General features: G+C 39.8%; 1 long non-coding RNA gene across 1 annotated transcript in view; it reads right to left on the bottom strand.

Moving 5' to 3' along the window:
* The window catches only part of LOC137191804 (uncharacterized), a 50,813-nt gene extending 34,036 nt beyond the window's left edge, over positions 1 to 16,777 (bottom strand). Inside the window, exon 1 of the long non-coding RNA XR_010930448.1 lies at positions 16,060 to 16,777. This is a non-coding gene — a long non-coding RNA (uncharacterized lncRNA). The remainder of the gene's footprint in view (positions 1 to 16,059) is intronic.
* Positions 16,778 to 22,161: the final 5,384 nt, after the last annotated feature.

The raw sequence follows: 22,161 nt of genomic DNA, 5'->3' as shown, positions 1-22,161 counted from the left end.
CCATTCATAGTTACAATTTACTTACGGTAACTCCAATATGACATGAACGCAGCGTTATCAAACAAAAATGCCAAATATTTGCTGGTTGAATCTTGTTTCTTAGCTGTTGGTCAGACAGAGTAACCTCTATGAAGATGTCACTTTGGGCTCTTGGCACTTGAATGTGGGTTTCTACTGTTTACCTCATTGCAAACAACAGTAGTTTTTTAATGCATGGCTGTTTTCAGTCTGAATGTTTGGTCAAATGGGTGCTTGCAAGAAGTGAGGGGTCACAGCAGTTGATGTGTCACAAGTAAAAATTAAGAATGACAGTCTGTGTCTATAAACTTACACAATAACAAATTTGTATTCTCAGGATAGTGTAAATAAAATGTCAGAAACATGCTCAAGCTTGTTCTTCCCACTGGAAATCATAAAATGAGGGAAATAAATCAAGACAAAGAGAGAGAGGTGTGAAAGTAAAGGTGGAGGAGTTCAGATATTTTTCTCAGTTCCATAAAAATATGTGCTTACTTATTCCAGACATGTGTCTTTCTACTGTTTGTGACCATGGAAGTTAGCTAGTGATTGACAACAAAACCTGCATGGATCTCAGCTTTTTCATGATTCAGCACATTTTCCAAGTAGAAGTGTAGATGATTTGTTTGTCTGTAAGTCAGTGTTATAGCTTTCTCTCTCTCTCTCTCTCTCCTCTCTCTCGTGCTTTTGTTTTCTTGAAAAATGGTGCAACATAAACAAATTCTGCCCCAACACTTTTATGCTTTTGGGCTTTAATTTACTCTGTCCTCCAGGGGCTCCCTACCTCCACCTTTATACTGTAAAAACTGTCCACCTGAACAAATAATTTTATCTTAAAATAAATGTTCACTACAGGGAGGTGAAATGCTTGCTGTGTCTATAAAGGTCCATTATTCAACTATAGTGAGTCTAGCATTGACACTGATATGATAGCTAATGTGTTTACAAGATATAATATTTACCTGACTGATACAGCATTTACACCGTGTCAACAGAATGGCAAGAATAGGAAAACCTTTCATTATTCCAACGTGGTAATGTTCATTCATTATTCCAAGATTGACTACTGTTTCCAGCCTTGTACTCAAACTGGAAAAATACAAATTATCTTTAATTAGCTGATTGTATATGATTTAATTTGGATTTTATTTTGATGCAACTGCAAGTATAGTTCTTTTTTTGAAAATTCCCCTTATCTCCCTATATCTTATAATTATAATTAGTAGGCTGACATGACCAGTGTTTCCCACTTGGCTGAGTGTAATACAGTCTATGTTATGTGAACATGATATAAGTACTAATTACATTTACCCTGCTAGCTGGTGAAGAAACCAAAGAGCGTACCCATCTGTATTCAGTTTTGTTTAATTTTGCCATATTTTTTAATTAACTGACTGCAATAACTCCCTGTGGTGAGAAAAGGCTCCTATTAAAACTGTATTGTGGAACTTTTGTCTCTCCTTTCTGGCAGTGGGAGTGAATAGTAATAACCTGGATGTACCTCCAGTTCTATGAGTACATGCATGAGTGGGTCCCTGTCGCTACTGTTGCGGCTGTAAAACGGTGGATAAATTTTTTTGAGCATCAAAATGACTTGTTTCACTATCAGAATTTGATCCACTCGGTCCGATAACATTTGGAAAGCCTAGAAGAGCTGCATGATTAAATGATTGTATCCCTCTAGTTAGCGGAGGGCTAAACTAACTAGAGTTAGCTAGCTCGGCCAGCGGTAGGCTCTGGTGCGCATGCTCTGGCAAACCAGTCATTGCTGGTTGGGAATGTCACCACAGACACCAGATTAAAAACTCCAGTACTGTGGCTTAATAAGCACTGTTTAAACTTGCTTGGCAAGGGCTTGAATGTAACGGATGTTCTTTTATATTTAAAAGTCCTGCACTCCAGCTTTAACTTGCTAGTGAATCCACTGAGTTTCATCATCTCACCTCATCTCAGAGTTTTCAGCTGTCTCCAAAACCTATAAAAGCAAAGAGTGTAGTGGTTACAGTTTGAATAGAGACCCTTTTCACCGCAGAAAATCTGACTTCTTAAAGCAGGAAAAGCACAGGTGAAATTAATAACATTCATTCCATTTTGGTGAGCCAGTTCCAGGGCTCTGGTATCGTTCATGCTCACTCACTGACATGGCTTACAGTGACACACCAAAGTGTCTGCCGTGAAAAGGGTCTATTGTAGATCATGTGACATGCACTGGCCCCAAAAGATCTGTTCCCATTCAATTACTGCAGAAGATGCTGTAAATGAATACCGGCACATTTTAGTTAGTGTCGCAAATACTTTATTATCACAATTTGATCCATTTGCTCCAATAAAAATTTAAAGACCTTGAAGAGCCGTATCATTACCTTAATTTGTCAGCGGGGAGTCCGCCAGCTCGGCTAGGACTGTAATGTGCATGCACTATAGACCCAAAAGGTGCAGAAGCCGTAAGACGTTTTTGGTGTACAGTATTCACCCAGTTAGGAAATTATTAGAATGAATGTAGCACCATTTTGGAAGATGGTATCCAGTTCTCTTAATACAGCCATGATTTGTACTCTGCAAAAACTGCAAAGAGACAAAATAAATCAAATTAAAGTGGTGCATCTAGCCCACTAAAGACAAAATGAATACTGGACTTACATTCCAGAGGTGAAGGGAAAGATGATACAAACATATTAGCAATAAAGACTTGATTAGCCAACAGAATATAAGACTCTGTTGCTGTTTTTGCCACTGATGGTTAAAAAAATTAATGCTGCTGTAAAGAGAGATATTTTTTTATTTGTGCAGTTCTTTTCTATGACCTCTTTTCTTTGGCCTTCATAGACCACAGCAGACATATTTGTATCATCTATAAAGTTTACCACCATATAAAAAGTTTATTATTGTATGGTTTTATATCGATCAATTGTAATAGACTTTCAGATTTTTATTTATGAGCGTAATGTTTTTCTTGTCCACTTGTCTAATTGGCTGATCAATCACAGCTGCAGAAACAGGGTGATTTAATTGGATGCTGGCTCACAAGGGCAGAACGGTGCCTTTAAGCTGTGACGCTTCTCCATGCGTGTCCACCTTTGTGTATGTGTGGTTAAGAGTGTGTATGTGGGAGGATTTTATCGACTGTACTTAAAAGACTGCAAAGGAGTGAGAAGCACACAGGGAAAGAGTTAGAGACAACATAAGGAAGTCAGACTGAAGTGAGAGAAAAATAAAATGAGAGGGACAATAGAGGACAAGATGGAGAGGAGATAGGTTGTTCTGTTACACAATAAGTCCCTTTTCACTGAGGACATTTTGACATGTCACAGTAGGAAAAGCACATATATGAAGAATAAAATGAATGATGGCTGAATTACAGTTAGCTGCATGCTGTCACACTATCACACTGTCATGTCTTACTGGGACACTTGAACCGAATAGGACCATTATTAATGCTATTAACACCTGTGTTTTTCCTACTATGACAAGTCAAAATGTCTGTTGTGAAAAAGGCCTATCCAGACCTCGACTGTGTCCAAAATCATTTACTCCATAGTGAGCAGTAAATCGAGATTCTGGACACTTCTCAATCATCATTTTGTGTCATTACTGACAGGTGCAGAATACAAAACATGGCACATGAGCAGGAATGAGTGTGCATGCCAAGGACAACTTTGTTGTTCAGTTTTTTGGAAGCGTTATTTACTGTGGGAATAAATTTCACACTGAGAATTCTCACTCAAATAAAATGGCGGGAGGTAAATACCATAGTAAACAGGGAGTGATTTTGGACACAACCCAACTCAACCAGTCTATGGAACATCATTTGGTTAATATGTCATATTTTCTACTTGTAATATTCAACTTTCAGTGGCCAACAATAAAATTAATAAACACAATTCATAATGGCATCTTTAAATTCTTGGGCATTTTGTCTAACATGCATTCTTTCAGTTCATGTATGTTCATGCGTGTGAATGTTCACACAAAAACACACACTCGTGCACATTAGAGTTAACCCCCAGTAATGCTCTATCGTCCATTACATGAAGTCGAAAAAGAAACACAGTACAGCCTGAGGGCATGAAAAATATGAACAAGCTGCTGTGAAATTATACATCAATAGAAAAAAATAGAGGCCCTCTAAACAAGGTAATTGCAGGTAACACAACAAAGAATAAGTGAGCCATATGTTGACAACAATTATTTGTTCTGAATGATGATTTTTCACACTGAGATGACTTATGGCTTGGTTGTTATAAAAGAAGCTTAGCCGCTTGTTAGTAACAATGCTTTGCTACTTCAGCAGTTGTAATAGCACATCACAGTTAAAGGTGCTTTTAATGCACAACTGAACCTCAAAATGATACAACTCTGTTTTACTTACAGGCAAACTGACTAAATATCATTTTATCATTGTTGTGTCACAACAAATTAACGTTCCACTTACTTCCTGAGGTTCTTATATGCATTAATAAAGAGGCTGAAGTATATTCTCAGTAATTACTGAGTTATGTGTAATGTCTTATAAAGCTATGTTAAAAACAATTCATTTACCAGTAAGATTCATGTCCACAATAAAACTAATCTTTCTTTCATGGCTGGTGTATGGCTACATGTTAGATTGAAGTGCCAAGGTTTAACCAAGCTGTAGCATCCTAAACCTTGTTCATGATAAAAAATTATACACAAGCTTATTTTATTTATTATCTTTTAGAAATAAATCATAACCTTGGTGAGCTAGCGGTAAAAATTTAATCTGGCTGCTTGAAATTTGGAGCTTTTTAAATTCTGGTCTGTATTCAGGGACTTGAAGATAGGAGGATATTCAGTTGTGTCCCTCTTTGAAAAAAAAAATTCCACCCTTTTATGATTTTTAGGATGTGATTAATGCATTTTTAAATTCATGTATTTTATTGACAATTGTAACGTGTAGTAAAAATTTCTCCTCAACTCCACTCCACAACAGTATTAAGCCCCAAATAACATTTGGTTTTGTACTTTCTGTGGCATCAGTTTGATTAATTTGTGGTTAAGAAAACATCACAACATTAACATTTTTACAATATATATAAAAAAAATCCTAATACACACATTTCAAAACATCCCTACATATGATTTGTAAGCTGGTTTGAAAAGTCAATCTAGCAACATATTGGTCAAATTAACAACAATTAATAATCTACGTGTGGCCATTTCAATGGCTGTTTGTCTCTTATTGACTTGTTTGTCTCGTTTTTTTTAATTCAGCCCTCTCTCAGTCTATCCTGGCTCATGTCCATCTTACATTCAGCCTCCTCACCTAACAGCTGATCCAATCATCTCTCCACAGATTCCTTTGGCCAACTGAGACTATCGCAGGGACACCTGAGTATGAGTGTGTGTGTGTGTGTGTGTGTGTGTGTGTGTGTCAGGTGTGGTAGTGCTAGTCTAGCCAAACTGGTTTGTTAGATTCAACTAAATCCGAGAGGGAGAAAATGTGTGTGTGTGTATGTGTGTGTGGTTGAGCGCATGTAAAGAGCTAACCTTTACTCTTGGCATGGCACGGCTTGGGAAACAGCAGAGTGGGGTCAGGTGTGCAACTTCCCGCCGAGCTAGCTAACCTGGCCAGGAATGTGTGCCTGTGCGTGCCTATGGGCCAGCTGCGGTATAGTTGGCCTGAGAATTTGGGGATTAGCTCGGATTTATCTGGAACACTACTGTTTACAGTGGGGTTGACAGATGATGACAAAATGGCAGCTCAGACCATCTCAGTCGGTCAGGGACAATGAAGATGAAGCAGATGATGATAACCGTATTCTGTGTGTCTTTTACAGTGTTTGGCTGCTTGAGGCTCACCAGATCAATCATGTTTGCACTGAAGACCGACTACATGACTGCTGTGTGACGCTGTATGTGGGTCCACCAGAGTTTGTTCAACAACACAGTGATTGAACAAAAGTGTAGCCTGGAGTTACGCTGTGTACATGTGAATGCGTGTGCATCTGACAGACCGCAGTGCCTGTAAGATAACAGTCTTTTTGTTCCTCTTTCTGTTTAGCTGCCCAGTTTGCACGCAACCTGCAGCTCTGCTCCTTTATCTCTCCCTTTCTTTCTCTTTCTCTTTCTGACACACACACACACACACACACACACACACAAATATCTTCATAAATCTCTCTCATGCTGCTCTATATCCTAAACAAACTGTGTTCCTGAGCTGAATGTTATTCAGAAAAAAAATAGGCACCAGCCTTAGTTTGTACAATATGATTTGAAAATCACGGCCTGGTAAGAACTAGCATCATAATTTCGCGTACCACTATGTGTACATGTGTCAGTGTGTGTGTGTGTTTACTAAATCCTTGATAATCTGACTGTGCTCTCTCACGCTACTGTTGGCCGCAAATCTGGACTCACACACACAACTTCAACATCACTGGGCTATAGATCTGTTGGTTTTCACAATCCCCACAGCCAGTCAAATATAAATGATATGAATTCTGTTTTGTGGTGGAATAGTGGAATTGATGAAGCATAAATATTAATGGCGATCTGTTTATTTTTTTTTTTTTTATTGTTTATGGGTCAGCTTTGCAGAGCTTTGCTGGACTTATTCTCAATGCAGGCAGTTACACACTTGTACGCGCACACACAACGACACGTATCGCACACATACTGTGACATACGCATTGCTCCAACAGCAAATGTCCTAATGGGCATGACATCATAACAACCTCTTGACTTGTGAATAAGAAGAAATGAAAATAAATAATCCATGCCAAGATGGACTTCCACTGGATGGTGCAGTAATGACTTTAGTTGATTTATAATATTTAAAATATGGTATTTCAAATTATTATTATTGATATAAGATTTAGATGAACTTTATTGATACCTGGGGGTAATATTACTAATGTAGGTAAAAAACTGAGGTATTTTTATTATCAACTGTCATCTATGCATATTTTTAAATTAATTTTTAATCAACTATAATAATTAGTCTAATTTTACATGTGGCCTGAGAAAATCTAGTTTATTATTGTTTTGTTTTGTTTTGTTTTGTTTTTCAGATTTAGCAAAAATGAAAGAAAGAAATTGAGAGCATCTCTTACACAGGTGTTATTAATCACTGAAATGCAATTAATTAACTGAGGGAATTACAGTGTTAATATATAAATACAAGGCTTCAATGTTATGTCCCTCAGACACTGACAGAGCACTTCTCGTCTCCGTTAGCTAGCCCCCCTCAAACATGAATAAGGAGAGTCGCTTGTGACAGTATGTGTAACTTTGTGTACCTGAACTGGTACACCAGGTTTGTTTGAGTTCCGCCTGCAGTCTGCCAGTTGCACCTATGGACATTTTTGGACATAGTTTTGTTCAGTTTTCCTCACAGTACAACCGTTGTGCATAGAAAAATAATATACCATAATGTCCCTTTTTTGAGAGTGAGAACAGAAACACTCGGTGTAGCTGAACCTTCACGGTTACAAAGCTGTGACATTTTAACGCTCAGTTAATAGTGCAATCGGTTAATCACCGCATCCCTAGTCAAGAGGTTGTGATATGTAGCACAACAAGCTAGCAAATCACTGTAAACAGAACGGCATTCCCGCACATGTGCAGTGACGTCTGCCGTACAAGTAACCTCTCCCCTGAAAGTGAAAATGTATTAGTCTCTGGAGTCATTTCTAAAGAAGCTACAATAACCACTTGAGTGAAGGAACATGTCCCCTAGTGCAGCAGTGTGGCTCGCTGACATGTTCTCAATAGTTTCTTGACAACAACGGAGCTCTACGGCACAGAGGAATAAGATATATCAGGCTTTGGATACACACACAATACTTGTATGTAGGATGAGTTCATTGTTGGTTTGGCTCTGCACATGAGATTTGTTGACAATAAAAAATATAGAAAATCGCCAGCCAAACCCTCTAAACTAAAAGCACTGTGAACAAAGAATGTGCTGTATATGGAATTTTTGTATAAGAAAATGCACTTTTTACAGCTTTATAAAAAATTCTGTCATCTTTTTGCAGAATATGAAGCACTGAACCTGTTCAACAGTGAACCTGGACCATCTGAGATCTTTTAAGGCAGTTTTGTGTCAAAGAAATCCATCAAATAGGCCACTGAACTCACCAAGAGGACAATATGATGTCTGTGTTTCTCCTGTCTGAAATTCTCTCCCACAGACACAGGTGCAAACTGAGAGCTAGTGTTTGGGTGTGTGTGTGTGTGTGTGTGTGTGTGTGTGTGTGTGTGTGTGTGTGTGTGTGTGTGTGTGTGTGTGTGTGTGTGTGTATGTGTGTGTATGGGGAGCTGGGGGGCTGCAATGGGAGAGAGTGGCACAGGTGGCACGGAGCCCCGGCAGTGCCGAGGGCATCGGATCGGCATGTGGCGCACAGCCAACCACACACAACATATGCCAAGGGGGAGGAGAGAGAGAGAGAGAGAGAGAGAGAGACAGAGAGAGAGAGAGAGACAGAGAGAGAGAAAGATAGAGAGAGAGAGAGAGAGAGAGAGAAAGAGAGAGAGAAATAAGTGTTTTTCTAACGACCACATGGGTCCACAGGTCTCCTGTCTTGCACCATATGCTGTCAGCATGTCTGTCTACCTGTCTGTCCTTCTCCCTGTCTGTCTGCCAACAGAACAAAGTGCTGTCAATGGTCAAACTGTCAGTGCCAAGATGATGGGCATATGATGCGAGGGGGGCATCCTCTGCCTTAGCCCTGAACATCCAGCGCACACACACGCAAACACGTACACACATACACAACCCACACCCAAGTGTGCACACAAATGCCCACATGAGCACAGTGCCAGCTTGTGTCATTATCATATTCATCAATTATGTAAACAGTTATGTGAACAGAGTAGCAACACACACACACAGACACACACACACACACACTCCCCAAAACACATGCATTTTAATGAACTGCCGTGGGGCTAGACATGACCTCCGCATTGTCTGTACACACACACACACACACGTACACAGGGATACACATGTGCACAAACACACAGGTGTTTAACAGTGCATAGCTGAGGGGAGAAAGTGTGTGTTTGTGTTTGGATGGAGGGTTCTCACTGTGTGCATGAAAGCGTGAAGCGCAATCAGTGTAGCGATCATTAAAGTGAGATATTTGTTGTTAAATCAAGATAAAAGTCCTTCCTAACAGAACAGAATGCATTTGTTAAATAAGTCATTTGTAAGGTTATGAAATTTATAGTGTAAATTAAGGAAAACATGTGTGCTGGCTTTGCTCCTAAATATCCTCCTTGTACACCCTGCAATCCTACCCTGAGGCTGCTCTGCCAGTTTTTTTTCAATCATTTATATTTCTAATGGATAACTATTCTAACTATCCTAGTGATATATGTGCAAATATTTGACATAAAGTAGAGAATACATTAACATTACATTCAAATTCCAAACAAGTGTGCAATTACGGTATGTTCATATTAAAAACATGAGAACAAACATCAGCTGAAAGCCTTACAAACTTGTCAAGGATACATTATGGGTAAAAAGAAAAACCTGAAGATGAACTGTGGAGAAGTTTGTATCATTTTGGAATATGTCTGGTGGAAGTAGAAAAGTGCAATGCTAGTGAAAAGTTGCTGTCAGTTGTGAACTGGACTTGTTTAATTGCTTAACAGAACAACTAGAAACATCTGATTTATAATCTGTTTAATAACGTTTTGTTTTTGTTTTGTTTTAATAACCAAGAACGACTAGCAGCATAAAATCTAAATGCTGTTTCATGACAGTGGAATGAAGGTAATAATAATGATTATTCACTGTACAGTGTGAAAATAAAAAGCAGCGACACACTGTGAGCTGTTTGTCAGTCTTAAAAATGTACTTTCTGGAAAAAGCTTCTGCAGAAGGCCACTGCCAGGAGAATATGAAACAAATTGCTGAGCATGCATATTTCATTTGTTTGTCAGGTCTGGTTTGGAGTGGGTGGAGTAGCGAGAGTGGATTTGTCAGTTTCATGAACAAACACACACATGCACAGACACACAAAAAACACACCTTGCTGACAGCTCTGTTCTGAGGGGTGTGCAGGTGAACGCGCAGGAGGGAGTGAGAGACGGAGAGAGCGAGCGGAGGGGGAGAGAGAACGCGGGATGGAGAGACAAAGACGGTGAATATGCGAGACGGCGAGGACTGACGTTAATTCGTGATGTCGTGAGCGTCAGCGTGGACGTTAGACTGACGCTGGAACGGCTAAGTGGGCTTGAGGCGTCGTTATTGTTATCAATAACACCTGTGTTGTGCTGCTTTAAAGCTGCAGTGAGATACGGTATGTAGCAGCTATTTCACAGAAACGTCAATCAAGTGTAACTGTTACATGCCCCATAAATCAGAAAAGAAGTCTAATTCGCTTATCGCAGTCATCTGTGATTGTTTATATGTTTGTATATATTATTCTTCGCATCAAGGCTACAAGGACACCCCAAAAACACAAAACTACCGGGGAAAGATCAGGAAAGCGTTGGGATGCAGCCCGGACGAGGCTATGACAGCAGGCTTTTCGTTCCATCTTCGAGTGTGGCCATACGGAAACACTGCTTTCAGACATGGTCTGCCACATCTTAGGATATGCGGCGCTTTTTTTTTTTTTTTTTTTAAGATTACTGAGGCCTTTGCGGGGCTAAGTCCTCCTAGAATAGATGATAGCTGTAATTCTTTTGACTGGCAAACAAAGTGATTTAGTCATTTTAAACTTCTTATTTCAATGTGGATATTTATGATAAAATGTTAGTGTGTAAACAAGTCATTTGCACATGTAAAAAAAAAATTGTGAACATGGTCTGAGTTCATACAGGAAATTGGAAAAACAAAGGCAGCAGTTAATAAATAAAAATAAAATAAATAATGGAACGAGGGCACTGACTATTCTCCCAGGCGCACAGTTCAAGGGGCCATGCTTCAGAGGGTTCAACATACATCCATTTCTGTCCATCTATCCACTGAATTCTCGGGGGTTTGGTAAACCATGCCAACTAAATGAGTGGCAGACTCAAAAGGGGTGCCAACTTAATAGCAACTATTTCCACAGGCGGTAAGTCAAGGCTATGGCACCCAGACAACATTTGGAGCCAAAGTAGACGGGCAATTTAGCCAACGATTATGACCAACAGTACTTTTCCATGATACTTTGCTCCCTTACAATCCACTGTGTTATAGATATTGATTTTGTCTGAGTTGCCAATCCCATCCTTGCTGAGGGCAATATTGTCTAGCTATATTCCCTTGAATAGTTGTGATGTGTCAAAGCAAAAACATGAGAAAAAAAAAACCCACAGACAAATAGGACTTGATTTTTGGCAGTCTCCCAGTCCTTGTAAAACATGTGCAGAAAGGGAACAATGATTTTTTCAGATTTACGGCCATCAGATTGTGCTTTCAGCTGGCTGTGCCATCTAATATCCATTAGAGTTTTGACATTCAAAATCACTCCCGAAATACTGCACAGCACAAAAGCTATACTGCAGTTTGGAAACTAAAACTAGAAAATGTAAGTACACTGCGTGTCTAAAAAGTGACAGGCTGAGACAAAGAGAAGGATGTGCTCTGTGAACAGAAGCACACAGAGAACACAGCTTTCAGTGGCCTCTCCTGTTTGCTGACTAATGAGTGAATAATTGAGTGCAGTCAGTCCTGCGTCTCCCTGATTAGAGCCAGACTGGGCCCCTGAAAAGACAGAAAGACAGGAGTCAGGTCTTTCTTTCTTTCTGTTTTATCTTTCAATCTCTGCTATCCTCTCCAACCTCCACTGCAAAGATACTTATCACATCTGATAATAAATTAGACACATACACGCGTAGACACAATCCCTTACACATACAATCACACAGTGGTACTGATGGATGAAACAATATGTAGTCTAATCAGACAATACACGCAGCATAATTGGCCCAGAGGACAGTGACAATGACATTAGCAGCGCGGTGAGAAAGAACAGAGCGGCATAAACCAGAACGGAACAGCAGGACTCGTGGTTTTTGTTTAAGAAATTGGATTTGAGCGGCATAACCTGCCTTATTGGATCAGCAAACTATATCCTCAGAGGTTGAGGTGTCCCTGAAGAAGTGAATGATGAAGTGTTTTTGAGCTGAACCAGTAGATGGAACATGGAGAAACAGATGCCAGCTGTGTTACTCCACCAAAGCTCTCAGCTACGAAGGACAAGCTCAAAACAATACTACTGTATGAGAAACGGCGAAAAGAGCTAATTAACCGATGTCTAAACAGAAAGTATGTTCTCACCCTTTCGCCGACAAATGGCAGAAAGTGTGCTTACATTAGCTCGCTGTTGAGATAACCGTTTGCAACAAGTCCTCCAAATTAAACGAACAAATAGATTGTTTGAACACATAGGAGCGTTTTCTAATCAGGCGCCCCTGTCAGCAGTAATGGGCAGGACGACATCATTTATCTGTGCTTTCCAAATTTGTTACAAATCACTGTTAAAAATAATGATGTGCCAACACTACGGTTAAGGTCTGGTTGGGTTTAGGGACAAAAACGACTTGGTTAATTAATTAAATGAGACTAAAATAACATTGTTGTTTTTTTTTCTTTTGTTAGCTGAGTTGCTGCTGAAGTCATGAAAGGTCATGAAGTCAAGAAAAAAAGCACTCCCCCACATTTATTTGAATGAGGCTACTCTATTGATGCATTGGGGGGGGGTGCGCCATCACTTCAGCAAAAATATGCAGTGTTGCCTGGCAAAATCCTGTGTCAAATTATAAACCATCATGCTCTTACTTATGCTCTCGCTCAAACTGGAATTCCTGGATCATATTTCATCATCTCACCAGTATCTGACACAACACGCCTCCACAAACTCAGCCCTTCGGATTTTTTCATACACAGGGTTGTTTTTGGTCTGAACGACCATTTCCTGATATGAGGACAAGCCTCCTCTCAGTGCTGATGAAGGCATGGTGATAGAGAGTCGTTCAACTGTAAAATATTTTTTTGCAATTCATCCCTGAGGCAGCATTTGACAGATCTCAGACACTCTCCATCCTGCATGTCATTATTTTACAACTCGCCGCTGTTCACTGTGGACAGGAGGGAGAAAAAAAAATACTCCTTCCACAACGGTCATGTGAGAAAAGAGTCGAAATGGAATAGTTACGTATGTGAGACCCAAGTGTGAACTGCAACCTTCCACAGATATTTGAAGTAAGCATTGTTCCATCTTCCGTGTGTGAAAAGGGCTGCTGTGTCTTTCACATGCTCCCAATTCTTCAGCATTTGTCTCTAGTGGTCTATGAAAATGGTAGAAAGTGGAGGCAAACACACACACACACACACACACACCCATACTGCAGTGCCTGCAGCCACAGTGTAGTAAGAGTGAAGGTGTGTGTGTGTGTCTGTGTGTTAGCGGGACCAGTGCCAGTCTTGGCATGGTTGGATGCCTGTCTGTGAGCCTCCTGAGAGGGGACCAAGGGCACAACAAATTGGCACACTACACTCCTTAGTCCCACCTGCGTGTGTTTGTGTGTTTGTGTGTTTATGTGCGTGTCTGTGTGGAGAAAAAGCTGATGCATGTGTGTGTGTCTATGCACATGTGCATAGCAAAGGCTACTTTGTGTGCTTTTCCTGGAACCCTCTGGCTGAGTAGCATCAGCTGTCGAGATGCCCTCTCTCCTTCCTCCTTTCCTTCACTTTGTCTCTCCGTCCTCATCATCATCCCTCCATCCGTCCTTTTGGCTCACTGTAGGCCCTTTCTCACGCGTATATTCGATAACATTAACAGAATAAATTGCCCGTTTTTGTCAAGCCAGCATGTTCTGTTGTTTACACAAGCAATTCCTGAAATGATCATGCTGGCGATATTCTATTCTATTTTCCTTGTTGTCAACAAATCCCATGAATAAGACAAAACCAACAGTGCGTTAGTCTGTCTTGTTATGGAATTTTCCATCTTTAGGGGTTACAAATCGGATTACATTGGGTCAAGCCTGGGCCTTGAGGTCACACTGTCAATCTTATGCAGGAAGGAGACATCCTCTCCTCTCCTTGAGACTCCAGCTGTCTGTGATGTTTTGGGGGAAGCAGAAACCTCTCTGATAAAGGGTAAATCAGCATCGCCATGGTCACCAAGGTTAGAAGAGGCTTTCCTCGACAACACAGACAGGTGAATGCAAAGATTCTATTGACATAGTCAGACATTCAAACCAGAGTGTGCTGACAGCGACCTGAAGTTCCATGCAACGTGACCTGAACTGACACGGGTAAAATGCAGCTCCTTGCTAAGAAACTAGTGAACCAATTACACTAATTTTTCATATTATAGGCTGATCTGCTTAGGTTAAAGACTAAAGGTCAGACCTTCAGGGGGCAGAACAGAAAGAGACAGCATCCAAGTTGCAGATGACTTCGATGTTCGCTGTTTCAGTTCTCCTCGATCAAGTGCTTCAATAAACATTTTCAGCTTTAAGACATCAAAGGCTCGTGTTCGCTTTTCTCCAGGTGGTGACCATCGCTAAAAATATCCACAACATGTCTCTCAACACTTTCTGACTTTCCCAGCAAGTTGAGGTTTACAAGCCCAGCAGCCCGACAGGCCTGAGTTGACCCCCTGCCAGAACTAAGTATTGGGGATTTTTAAAAAAAGGTATTTTAAGATGTTTTCTAAACTAAAATGTGCTATACAAGTAGCATAGCTAGAATAAATCAGTACATAGCGAGTGTGAGGTCAAGAAAGAGAGAGAGAGAGAGCACACATATGTGTGGTGGTGAGACTGTAGTGACACCGGTTGGTGGCGCACACAAACACAAGTACAAACCAGAGGATGACCACCGCTTAGAACCAGAACCAGAGCAACCCACCTGCCATCCAGAGAGACACACTGTGAGCAGAAGAGTTTCTGCCGAAAACAAGCACAGAGACCCGGGGAGACGTGAGAGCAGCTCGCTATCAGCTACGTGTGTTTACAACAGAGAGCAGGAGGGAGCACAGGCGTCTCACTCTGCTACTCTGTGCTGCTGCTGCTGTTGTGGACTCACAGAGCAGACACTTTCACTTTATAATTGTAGCGTCTGACGTCCGACTAAGAATTCATAATATGCTTAGTATTTTTTTTATTTTACAAATTAAATTTTTTTTATTTGATGAATGTGAGGGCTGATACGCGAAGATGAACTAAATGGGTTTTATTTATATTTACAAACAGTAAAACAACTGTGGAGGTGGTAGGCAAGTAATGTAAATGGTGTATGCCAGAACACCATTCACCATTCATTTTATATGCCATTCAGTCAAAAACAAAAACCCCTGAGTGGTGAAAAGGCTGCTCCTTTAAAGACATTTATACATATTGATTCTAAACAAAGAAATGATCATCAAACACAGACAACATATCACATGATTTACACATGTTTCCTATGTATTTCCTTAGTATACAGAAAGATATAAAGTACTACAAAGTTTCTAATCTGATACAGGTACAGATCAGTGCTGAATACTAGAAAGATTGAACACAAACACATTCACAGATGTAAATGTGTAGGTTCACATCAAAAAGTATTAATGCATGTATCAAATACATGACTTACACACTCTTATATATGCATAACATACAAAAAATAGCCTGTTAACACTGTTGTTATTCTAGATGTTTTTAGTATTTAAAAAGTCTTAATTCTAATTACTTTAAGCTTATTACTCAATAAACGGCTCAGCTTAAAAACAAACAAGAATAAAGAAATTCTCACAAGCAAACAGCCAGACCTCCTGCACACTTATTCACCAACCACTCAACATCTACAGGTGACTGAACAACCACTCAATTAAAAACTGGATCAATTCCAGATGAATCAAACTCTCCATGTGAGTCCACACAGCTCACTGTTACTCCTCAGCAGCTTCAGTGTCCAGACAAACTATTTCCTTAACAAGAATACAGCAAAGAGATAATATAGTCTAATGTGCTGTGAATAGGCTATATTCACACAACAGCCACAGAGACACATTTAACCACCAGAAAAGAAATTAGCGACCAAAGAGACAGACAGAGAGAGAGAAGGTGGATCTGACTCACGTTTTCTGATGTCTTCTTTCTTTCATGGAGATGAAGTATTCATGTCATAACGTCCCACTGCATTTGGTTGCTGTTGTCATTTTGTTTGTTTGTTAACAGAAGTTTGTCGCTGCTGGTTAACCAGCCTGATATCATTAGCAACAATGACAAACAAGCTAACTCTTCTGTTTCCTTTAAATTATTTTGTTAACTTTCAGCTGTTGAGAGGAGTTCACTTCAGAGCAGCAGCACATCGGGCCGCTGAACCCACCATCGTCCCGCTGAGGGTCCAGCCTGGACAGCGGAGGCAACAAGGCCCGGCATCTACCCGGTCCAGACCCATTCTCCCGTCCTCCAGGGCTGCTACAACAGGCTAACTGTTGTATTAGCTAAGCAGCTATCTACTGCTCGATACAAAAGGGAAACATAAATCTGAAAAAAGGAAATTTGGACTGATGAAAAGGCCTATATAAAATATATTTTTTAGTGATGTGATTAAAAGTAGTTTGCAATTTGCATGTTATAATTTATTTTCTCAAATGCTACTGTATTAATCTATCGCTTTAGCATACAGTGGTAGAGAATTGAAGACAAAATTTGGAAACTGCAATGCAATGTCAATATTTGATTCTGGTTGTTGATTAGTTAGAGAGGCCGTGCTTCTCTGGAGTGTCATTTTATGTGTTTTGGCCAATAACAGATTAGCATGAAAAAAATGAAGTGCATTAAATCGATATAAGAGATCTCGCCCCAAGGAGGACAACAGGAGCCCGTCCTCTGCTCTCCTCTCACTGCTCCTCTTTCCCCTCTTACCTGCCCTGCAGGTGTCACTGTTGAAGCAGTTTAATCATAATTTCAAAAATGGATTTTTTCCAATGAAGACAGAAAAATCATTTTATAAATGATACTGAGATTTGGTAATGGTTTATGTCAGCCAATTACTCTTTTTTAAAAAATATTTTGATCTCCCTCTTGCTTCTCAAAAATACAGGAGCAACCTCCTCTGCCTCTATGGACCAGCATCCTCTGTCATGGATGCTAGCCGGCTTAGCCAAGGTAGCCTGGATACTCTGGTGACCCTGTAGTGTCGCTGCCGTCAGAATGACAAATGAGAGACCCATAACACTGACCGAGTGCAACATTATTATTAAAATATGCTCCACTGTCTCTGTAGTGAAATGATACTGCATCTTAACTGTGAACAATTTGTGACCCAAAAACTGAGGTATATACCAAACAAATTTTGTGCACTGTTACACCCCTAAAACATGCAGAATACAACCAACTTGATGACGATCAGTGGCTGCTAGATTTGGCATTTTTAACAGATCTGACCAACATGTTGAATGATTTTAATTTAGAGCTGCAAGGAAAAGACAAAACTGTTGTCCACATGATCAGCTCAATGCTTTCAGAGGAAAACTACAGCTGCTGTCTTCAAAGCTGCAGCACCACGATTTAGGGAACTTCCAAAACATCCCATCTAGGCTGGAGGAGCAAGGGAAGTAATGTGCACGCTACACAGAGCAGACTGAAAATGTCTGGTCACTCTCAAGACTTTGCTCTACTCGAGCCAATGGCTATATTCATGTGCTTTCTGTTTGGAGACGACACTGAGGTTGATTTCCTGGCCTCAAAAATCACTTTCATATGAACTTGTCTGCGCTGGAGATCTTTTCACTGCAGGCTGACATTCAGTTGAACTCCTGGGCCCATGCCGGACAGTTTTGGAACTTACTTACGGAGGAAAAGTGTCCAAACATGAGGAAATGTGCTGCTTCATTGACTGCATTTTTTGGCTTGACTTGTTTATGTGAGTCAGCCTTTTCCCACATGAAGATTATTAAGTCCAAATACTGTTCCACCATGTCTGATGATCATTTGGAGGCCTGCTTGAGTCTAGCTACCAGCAGATACTTTCCGGAATATGCAACCCTGGCTGACTCCATTCAGTGCAAGTCATCAGAATAAGGTAGGGACCCTAAATCTATTGTGATGTGGAGGGTCCATGCAGTAATGCAAGGTACATTTTTTATGTGTTTTCAGTAGCTTTTCCTACATGCTTGCAAGGAGAAGGGGAGAAGGGGGAGTATTTAGTTTGTCGCAGTCTTCAACCTCATTGCTAGATGCCACTAAATCCTACACACTGCACCTTTAATACAGTCATTTCAGTACGAGGAGTAAGTGATTCACATTAAAGGCAATTCGCTCATTTTTCCCTAAGTAATATTATTAATATTAGTAACTTACACTCTATGTCTCATTAACTTTTCTTTTAGACACACAAGATTCACAAATGACACAGTAAAATGTTTAAGATGTGCTTAACATGCAACTTCGTTTCTAACTCAACTAGCAAAAACAGACCTGAGAAGCTAGTTTACTGCACTCCTGGTGTTCTTTTGTGTTGCTTCAATGCAGATTTTTTTCACTTGTATCTATTTATTTCTTGACTTCAGGACTGTTTTATTTCATTCTTCCAGTTTCTCTACTCTCAGCACTGTTACACAGAGCTGCTGTTTAGCTAAATGTGTTTTTTCCTCTTTGGCGATGCGCACACTTTCCCTATTAATCCAAGTTTGCCTCGGAGGCTGCACTGCAAGACTTCCTGTCAGATTTAGTAAGAGGTGAGACTCTTTGACTGGTTCATAACTGTGTAGTTTATGTTGTTGACCAATCAATAACCAGGTTTCTGTCTAAATGTAATGTAATTTTAACCAAATTTCTAGAAGATCAGCAAAAGAAAATGCAGTTTAATGCACATTTCCATCCTCTACAGTAAATATTAGGATTTAGTATTAGGTTTGATGAGCCAAACAGCTAGTGGCGCTAATTTTCCAGTTGGGTGCCATCAAACCATTTCAGAGAAAGAGGGCGCAACAAGACGACATAATAGACCTTTTTCACAGCAGACATTTTGACTTGTCATTAGCAGGAAAAGCACAGGTGGAACTGATGACACTGATGATGGCTCAGATCCATTCAAGTGCCCAAGGAAGTCATTCTGGTGAACCATGATCACGCACTATACCAGGGTCATGAATTGGAAACAACTAAATTGGATTCAGCCCTCGTGAATGTGATTAATTGCAGCTGTGCTTTTCCTGCTTTGACATGTCAAAATGTCTGCTGTGGAAAAGGTCTATTAAAAAAGCCCCAATCAAACCTCAACCTGTGAAAAACAATGCAGAAAACACGGTGGAAATATGATATTTATGTTAGTTACATGTATTAATCTTTGGAACATTACAGTCATTGATCGACGCAGTCATTGGTGAAGCATCATGATTTATTCCCTATGTATATTTCCTTTGCACTTTGTCAAAATTTGCTTTTATTGATACACCAATTTTTTCACCTCAACATCAATATTTCGAGATGTCGGTTCCTTTCAGGTTTTTTTATTTGGAAATTGAAAATTTGCATACAGACAGGTGGATGGAAACCTACCTAATGACTGCTTGAATTAAATCATTTTGTTTTGCCAACATGCCAGTGTGTTAGTATGTACCGTATATTATAATATGACTGAATTTATGTTCAATCACAATGTAGCAAATATCTGTATTTGTTTGATGTTCACTGATGTCTCCATGTTTGCATCCTTCCACTACCTGCATGTCTACATGTACTGTAACACACAATGACATTATATTTCAGCTTCATCACAGTTCTGAATGTCAAAAACATAAATATTCCTCAAGATCTTATTGCTAACAAGATTTTTAAAACAAGACTAGGATAACTTTTTATTACTAGTGTTTGTATTATAGGCAGTAGGAGAGACGAGGGGGTGGGCGAGAGGGATTTGATCCTCAGGGCAGAACAAGAACACATGTGGTTGGAGAAGCAGGGGTCATAACCACTCATCTATCTTTTAGCACCCATGTCAGTAACTTTTACAATCACTTATTGAACATGTGCCAGCAAAAAGTAACATCTCAGTGGAAAATAAAATAAAACAAAATCTGTTCAGATCTCTCTCACCCATGAGTCTTTGCCCTGTAAAATAGAGGATGTAGATTTAGTCCTGTTTGATGTTTGGGATGTTTTTGGATCATATGTGGATATTTCATGGAGAAAAAGACTGTGTGCACCTCGGCCAAAGTCAAATAGAGCACCTTTAATTCAGAGACAATACAAATCAACCAGAAGGCCAGTGTTTGTACAGTCAGATAGTGCCTGCACCTTGCAGAAGGTTCATTGTTTGCTCACAACTACACTAAATTTGCAGCATATGTAAAATTAGTCTGTAAATTCTCAGGAAATCATCAAATGGTCTGAAAATATAGGTATGGTGCAACAGAGGCACACAAGAATACAAACCAACAGCACAAAGAAAATAGGAAAACAGAATGAAGGACAGCGGACCAGCGTATAGAAGAGAGAAAGCTTAGCAGGCATAGAGACAGAAAGACAGACAGATTTTCAGACAGGCGGGCAGACAGATAATCTGTGGACTCAAAGGAAGGGAATGTCATTGATCTCCCTGAGGACAATACAATACTGGGCCCTCTGTGCACTGTTACCATCAGCCCTACACACATACACACACACACACTCACACACTCATACAGGGGTCAGACCTTTTGGGTGTGGTGGTGAATAGAGTCTAATTCCTATTCAGTCAGTTGGAAGCTAAGTCTATAGAGATTCATTGTCAGGAAGCATTACCCAGCATGCCACACACCACATCAGGCTACATAACCACTATACGTTCCTTTCATTCATCACATTCAGTACTTAAACTTCATGTACACATACTTCATCATCTATTCTCATGCAGTTTTTTAACAATTAATGATAGTAATTAATATATAAAGTGACATCAGAAAACAGACAAATCATCACCCTCATCCATCCATCAGCAGTTTAAACGGGAACCATTGAATATAAGTAAATTGGTAATATTTGGTGATTATACATGTATTTGTTTGATATGTGATTATACCTTCATACAATACCATATTAGAAGTGACAAGGGAGGTCAGAATGAACATGAGCTATATCTTGATAGAGCGCTGCAGCTGACTCCATTGACACAAAAGAAACACCAACCTGACTCCATATACCAATTGTATTGTAACCAATAAACTGACATACTATAATACAAACAACATTATAGACTTCATTAGCTGGTTAGTTTTCAAGTTTTCACTGTCATGTATACACACTGCTCTAAATCTGTGCTTGACTCTTAACATCAAATTAATTCCCTGACAGTCTGTAGGAATGGTATCTACATCTATCAACAGAATACAGATTACGTGAGAACATGGTGTATAAGACACTTGCTGTTGGTCTTTACAAACTTGTCATTTGTTTGATTAAAAGCTTTGTGAGTGGTGAAGGTCCGAGTATACATCTTGACACTTATGTGGGGGTGTGTTGCTGAATACAAATTGAAATATATTGTGGTTCTGCCAAGCGAGAAAGCCTCAAAGATGTCTTCTTTTAAGGAGACCCGAAGACCTTGTACCACACAATCAAAGTAAGACTCATACACACACAGTTTTAAATGTTTTATTTGTATGTTCAAGGATAATGACACATGTCAAGGCTTTATGATAAATGATTGAACAAAATCAAGTGGGCTCAAGTGAACAAAATCTTTAGACTGAAGTCTGCTATGTGAATATATTTATTGTCTGGTACCAGACAAGTGAACATGCTTTATAGAATAGCAAAAGTATATACAACTAGTAGGAAAAAAACATCTAAAACAGCTCAATATCGTAGAAATGTCTGCAGAAATCACTGGTTTTCAAATATACCCTAAAACAACAATGTTTTTCCTGAGAGGAAAAACTGAATTCTCTCTTGACAAGCATGTTCCCATGCATTATCAACGCTTTAGCTCGGCCCCATGGTGATTAAACATTTTCTGCACATGAGGGACAATGTTGGCTGTCAGTTACTTAAAAGAAATGTTAAAATTGGAGCTATGGTTCTTGGAGACGCAGATTATATAAATAATGAACAACGGCTGGAAAAAAAGAGCCAATTACAGAGAGAGCAGGGAATGTAACTGAGCCCTGTCAATGTGAGACAGAAATGGACAGAGATCGATTGATGGGGTTTCAGCACATGTAAATATTTACAGCCTGACTAGTCGATACAGAG

This window comes from Thunnus thynnus, chromosome 10, assembly GCF_963924715.1.
Source record: "Thunnus thynnus chromosome 10, fThuThy2.1, whole genome shotgun sequence".
Lineage (NCBI taxonomy): Eukaryota > Metazoa > Chordata > Actinopteri > Scombriformes > Scombridae > Thunnus > Thunnus thynnus.
Note: the sequence above shows the minus strand (reverse complement) of the source record. Positions and strands in the feature narration are given on the sequence as shown.